Here is a 6,941-nt window from a genome sequence, read left to right on the forward strand (position 1 = left end):
TCTAGGCAATTTGTTTTTTTGTAAGTATTCATCCATATCACCTAGATTGCCATATTTGTTGCCATATAATTGGGCATAATAGTTTTTAATGATTGCCTTAATTTCCTCTTCATTAGAGGCGAGGTCTCCCTTTTCATCTTGGATACTGTCAATTTGGTTTTCTTCTTTCCTTTTTTAAATTAGACTGACCAGTACTTTGTCTATTTTATTTGTTTTTTCTAAGTACCAGCTTCTAGTCTTATTTATTAAATCAATAGTTCTTTGACTTTCAATTTTATTAATTTCTCCTTTGATTTTTAGGATCTCTAATTTAGTCTTCATCTGAGGATTTTAAATTTGTTCACTTTCTAGTTTTTTAATTTGCATGCCCAGTTCATTGACCTTTGCCCTTCTTAATTTAATATATGAACTCAAGGATATAAATTTCCCTCTGAGTACTGCCTTGGCTGCATCCCATAGGTTTTGAAGGGATATCTCATCATTGTCATTTTCTTCAATGAAGTTATTAATTGTTTCTATGATTTATTCTTTAACTAACCAGTTTTGGAGAATCTTATTGTTTAATTTCAAATTGATTTTTTATTTACCTCTTCATGTACCCTTACTAATTATTATTTTCATTGCATTGTGATCTGAGAAGGTTGCATTTATTATTTCTGCTCTTTTGCACTTGTTTACAATGTTTTTATGCCCTAATACATGGTCAATATTTATGAATGTACCATGTGGTGCTGAGAAGAAGGTGTATTTCTTTTTGTGCCTATTTATTTTTCTCCACATGTCTACTAACTCTAATTTTTCCAAGATTTCATTCACTTCTCTTACCTCTTTCTCATTTATTTTTTGGTTTGATTTATCTTGTTCTGATAGAGGAAGGTTCAGGTCTCCCACTAGTATAGTTTTTCTATCTATTTCATCCTTGAGCTCCACTAGTTTCTCCTTTAGAAATTTGGATGCTATGCTATATGGTGCATACATGTTGAGTACAGATATTTCCTCATTGTCTATACTGACTTTTATCGGGATGTAATTACCTTCCCTATCTCTTTTAACTAGATTTATTTTTTCTTTGGCTTTGTCAGATATCATGATTATGACTCCTGCCTTCTTTTTATCAGTTGATGCCCAATAGATTTGGCTTCATCCTCTTACTTTCACCCTATGCATATCTACCTTCCTCATATGTGTTTCTTGTAGACAGCATATGGTAGGATTTGGGATTCTAATCCACTCTGCTATTCGCTTGCGTTTTATGGGTGAGTTCATTCCATTCTCATTCAGAGTTATGATTACTAGCTGTGTATTTCCCAGCATTTTGATTTCTACTCCTCATCCTGCCTTTTCTTCTTTCACTATTTCCTTCTACACCAATGTTTGTTTTTAATCAGTCCCCCTAGTTCCTACCCTTATTTTACTTCCCTTTCTACCCCCTCCCTTCTTATTCCCCCTCTTATTTTCCCTGTAGTCTTTCTAAAACTACCCCCACCCTCTCCCTCCCTTGTACTGCTTCCCTCCCCACCAGTCCATTTGTTACCCTTCTACTCCCCTATAGGGCGCAAATCTATTCTCTGCCCCAATGGATTGGATTGTTCTTCCCTCTTTGGGTCAATTCAAAGTGCATAAGAGTTGAGTGTTTCCCATCTCCAACCTCTTTACCCTCCCAGTATATTGATGTTCTCCCCGCTCCTGCCATGAGCTTCTTTGTGACATAAATTTACCCCCATTTGTTTCTTTTCCCATTTCTTTTAGTATTAACCTCTTTTTTAGCTCTAGTTGTATGTATATATATATATGCATGTATATGTATTCATGCATACATATATCTATATACCTATTTATGTCTTGTCCTTTCATCCTATACAGTTTGTCACTGTTCCCTCTAAGTGTAATTCTTCTAGCTTCCCAGGTGATAACAACAGTTTTTAAGAGTTACCAGTGACCTCTTTTCTTATAGGGATACATAACATTTTAACTTATTGAGTCTCTTAAAAAAGGGGGGGTTGTTTGTTTTGTTTTGTTTTTCTTTCCCCCCTTTTTTTAATTACCTTTTAATGATTCTCTTGAGTTCTGTGCTTGGACATCTAATTTTCTGTTCAGGTCTGATCTTTTTTTTTTTACAAATTCTTGGAATTCTTCTATTTCGTTGAATGACCATACTTTCCCCTGAAAGAATATAGTCAGTTTTGCCAAGTTGATTCTTGGTTGTAGACCTAGTTCCCTTGCTTTCTAGAATATCATATTCCATGCCTTTTGGTACTTCAGTGTGGATGCAGCCAGATCCTGCGTTATCTTCACTGTGGTTCCATGGTATCTGAATGACTTCTTCTTGGCAGCTTGTAATATCTTTTCTTTGGTCTGATAGTTCTTGAATTTGGCTGTAACATTCCTGGGTGTTGTCAGTTGGGGATTAAGTACAGGAGGTGATCTGTGGATTCTTTCAATCTCCACTTTTTCCTCTTGTTCTAGAATATCGGGGCACTTTTCCTAAATAATTTCCCATAATATTATGCCCAGGCTTTTTCTTTTGTCATGGTCTTCTGGTAGACCAGTGATTCTTAAATTGTCTCTCCTCGAACGATTTTCTAAATCCTCTGTTTTGTGAATGAGATACTTCATATTTTCCTCAATTTTTCATTCTTTTGGTTTTGTTTTATAGTGTCCTGCTGCCTTGTGAGGCCATTTAGTTCTAGTTGTTGTATTCTGGTTCTTAAAGACTGGATTTCAACCCTGGCTTTTTGATCATCCTTCTCCTTCTGATCTGATTTTCTTTGGAGGTCATCTTTCATTCTCTTTAACTCATCTTTCATCTCCTTTGTATCGTTTTCCAGCTGGTTCATTTTGGCTTTCAAGACACTATTTTCTCAACTTAGTTCAAGTGCCTCTGTTTCCCGATTACTTATCTTAGTTTTTAAGTTCTTTCCCCAATTATCTTCAGCCTCTCTTAAGTGTGTGTTGAATTGGATTTTAAGTTCTTCCAAAGCCTGTATCCAATTCGCTGGGATTTCTGATTTACGTTTGCTGATCCTCCCCCCTCTGTTCCGTTCGCTGTATAAAAGCTGTCTATTGTAATTTCTTCTTTTTCTGTTGTTTGCTCATATTTACCCTTCTTTGCTCCCCATATTTGTCTGTGCTCTTGCTCCTCTTATTTTTTTGGTTTTGGGGGCTTCTGTCAATCTCCCATCTTATAGCTTTGACAGACGATCTCTTGGTGCAGTCTGTGGGGGAAGGTTGTTAGGGTTTGAGCTTCCCTGTCCTCTGGAAACCTTTGATTGGATTAAAGTCCAGCAGTCAATGAGGGAAGGGTATTGGAGCCTAGGCTACCTGAGGTCTGAAGACTTTTGATGGGATTAAGTTCAGCTGGGTTGGTCTGGGTGTGCTCTGAGGCCAAAACCTCCTGGAAGGCTGGAGCAATATGGAGAATCTCCACAGCTCTGACAAGGCCACCAGCTCTATGCTCCCTTGCCAGCTCCTTCCCTGCCATCTGTGTTTGACACTCTGAGCTTGGCATAGCCCTGCCCACAAGGTACACCCTCCAGACCAGCACCTTTGCCCGCCCAGAGGTTCCCGCTTCTGCTGGAGGCTTAGCACTCGAGGTGGGGGAGGGGTCCTGGGACCTTCCTTTTGCCTTCCTCTTAAACCCAAGTGTTCTCAGATTCCGGCTTGGGGTGGGGCGTACCTTTTGAATTGAGTCCAGCAAGAGGGTTCCTTGGCTCTGTCTTGTTGTTAGGTTTGATTTTTCAGTCCCTTGGAGCATTCAGTTTGTGATTGTTAAGGGTATTCAGAGGTCTGAACTTCTGCTCCTTCTAGGTTGTCAGCTTGACTCTTCCCCCAGCCAAAACCCAGACAAATAGCTGCCACCATGCCAAAATGTCAGAACGCTTAGCACGCTGCCAGGCAGAGATGCCTCTCCAGGAAAAGAGAAGATCAGGGATCATTTTAGAACACATTGCACAAGATGGCCATAGATGGACCTTGAAGAATTGTGAAAAATGGCTCTATATGTTTCAAAGGGAAATAAGAAAAGGAGGAAGATACTAATGATTTCATGGAGGAAACTGAGAGACAATTTACATATTTAACAGATAGGATTGTTAAACTGGAAAGAGGGCATGATATCATTCCCAGAGCTCAGGCCAAGTTGAAATAATGAACAGAGAACTTAAAACCATAATTGGAAAATTATGCACTGAGACACATTTAAAATGGCCTGAAAATCTCCCTCTGGCCCTATTTTATCTTAGAAGCAGGCCTAGAGGAGACCTATATATCTCACCATTTGAGATGCTTTTTGGACATCCATGTATATAGGCTAAGCCTTTCTCCCTCTCCTATACATCACTATTAGGAGTAGATATTCCTATTGCTTCCTATACAGGAATTACAGCACAAACTGCGTTAACCTAATGAACCCAGAGCTGCAGTACAAGCTGGACCACTAGACTTTTCACTTCATGACCTGAACCCAGGAGACAAGATGTATATTAAGAATTTCCAGAATACTGGAGGAACTCAGCCTTCCTGGGAAGGGCCATTACAAATATTGTTAACTACTCCAACATCTGTAAAGATTGGAGAGAAGGACTCTTGGATTCATTGCTCATATGTAAAGAGAGCATCTTCTGTTGAGACTGATTTGACTGTATCCTATCACATGCATTGGTCACAAGCCACTCCAGTATCTTTGCAAAAAACAAACAAAAACTTAATGCACAGTGTTCATGGGATAATGTGAAGTCGAACCCAGCTGAAAAACTAAACCATAAACATAAGTGTAGGGGGAAGAAGAGCCTTGTAATTAAGTGGCTTAGGAAAGGCCTTGACTAACAAGACATATTTGAACTGAGCCTTTAAAAAAGTGAGAGGTTTAAAATAAGGAGTTCATCCCAAGCATTGGAGATAGTCTATGCACAGCCATGAAAACAGGACATAGACTATCCCAAGTAGGGGTTAGCAAATATGGCAGTTTTCCCTGAAGGTAGAGCATGTGGTCTAGCTAAAAGCATGTCTCCAGAAATAGTTCAGTACCCAGGATCTGAAAGAGGGTTGAGATCAGACATGGAGCAAGAGAGGTCGTAGATCCATCCCATAGCACTGAACATGCAGAAAAGTAGCAACTGCAAAGTTTGTCTGTCACTATCTAATTTGAGGTTATAGATTCAGGGTAGCTGGAAGAAAGAATCTACACCTAGGAGTGACTGCCTTCAGTACTTAATGGGTACCTATTAGGCTATGAATCAAGCAAAGAGCAAGTACAAAAGCATAAAGCAACTGTATGGCTCTTACCCCAAGAGTGCAGCTAGTTCTCAGTTCCAGCCTCTAGCCAAATTTGAAATTGGAAGAGGAATAAACAGAGCAGGAATCTCAAACCAGAGGGTAGCCTAAAGTTCCACATGGCTGATAGTGGCCAAGTGTAGCAGCAATCTACTGAGACTCCAAAGGAAATAAACCCACAGGTTTGTTGCTTAGACCCAAAACCAAGGGGGACTTGTAGAGTTTAGTCAATTGGAACTATGATCAGATTTGCCCTGGATCATACCACTTTAGGATCCCTGAAAACTTTTGGGTCCCTAACCTGAGCTATGATTTTGTAATAACACAACAGTCAATATTACCAAGAGAGCAGTAGCATGAATAGCAGAACCTGACTAACATAAAGTCTACAATCAAGAAGTAAACAGGAAGAACTAGCCAACAATAAAAGAATCTTACTATAAAATGTTAAAATGGTGATAGGGACACTTAAGACAAAGACTCAGAAGAAGAAAATGACTCCAAAATATCTATGAGAAAAACTTCAAAGCACAACATAGTTTGGGCACAAATTCAACTAGAATTCCTTGAAGAGATGAAGCAAGTGGTTTATTTTTAGAGTTTTAAAATGTCTTTGCAAGTGAAATGAGAATGCTAGAGAAAAAAATAAGAAAACAAATGAGAGGTTTGGAAGAAAGAATAGAAAGGAATTAGCAGTTTGACAGATAGAGGTACAAAACCTAACCTAATCAACAAACTCCTTGAAAATTAGAATGGTCCAAATAAAAGGTAATGACTGGATGAGATAAGAAATATTAACATCAAGACTGAAAAAAACCCAGAAAATTAAAATCTCATAATAAAAACAGCTAATTTGGAAAGCAGATTAAAGAGAAAAAAAGCATAAAGATAATCAGACCATCTGAAAGAATGACCAAAAAAAGGAGCCTAGACATCTCTTTCAAGACATCATAAGAGAAGATTGCCCAAACCTCTTAGAACCAGGAGACAAAGCAGAAATAGAAACAATGCACTGGTCAACTACTAAAAGAAACCCCCAAATGAAAATTCCTATGAATGTTATATCCCAAATCCAGAGCTTCCAGGCCAAAGGAAAAAAAACTGTAAGTCCAGAAAGAATTCTAGTACTGAAGAACCATAGTCAAAATCACACATGATTTAGCAGCCACCACAATAAAGGAATTGTGAGCTTGGAAAAAATATTCCTGAAGGAAAAGAATATAGACTTGCCATTAAGAATAACTTACCCAGGAATAGACTAGCAGGAAATTACCTGAGCAATTTAGTGTTTGATAAACCCAAAGATCCCAACTTTGGGGATAAGAACTCAGCATTTGTCAAAAACTAATGGGAAAATTGGATAACAGTATGGCAAAAATTAGGTTTAGATCAATATCTCATGCCATATACCAAGATAAGGTCAAAATGGGTATATGATTGAAACAAAAATGATATAAGTAAATTATGGAAATGTAAAATAGTTTACCTGTCAGATCTATAGAGAAGGGAAGAATTTATGACTGAATAAGAAATAGAGAACATTACAAGATGTAAAATGAATAAATTTTATTATATTAAAAAGGTTTTGTACAAACAAAACCAATCAAGATTAGAAGGGAAACAAAAAACTGGGAAAAAATGTTATAACAATTTTCCCTGATAAAGGTCTC

The sequence above is a fragment of the Monodelphis domestica genome, chromosome 4 (assembly GCF_027887165.1).
Source record: "Monodelphis domestica isolate mMonDom1 chromosome 4, mMonDom1.pri, whole genome shotgun sequence".
NCBI classification, from domain to species: domain Eukaryota; kingdom Metazoa; phylum Chordata; class Mammalia; order Didelphimorphia; family Didelphidae; genus Monodelphis; species Monodelphis domestica.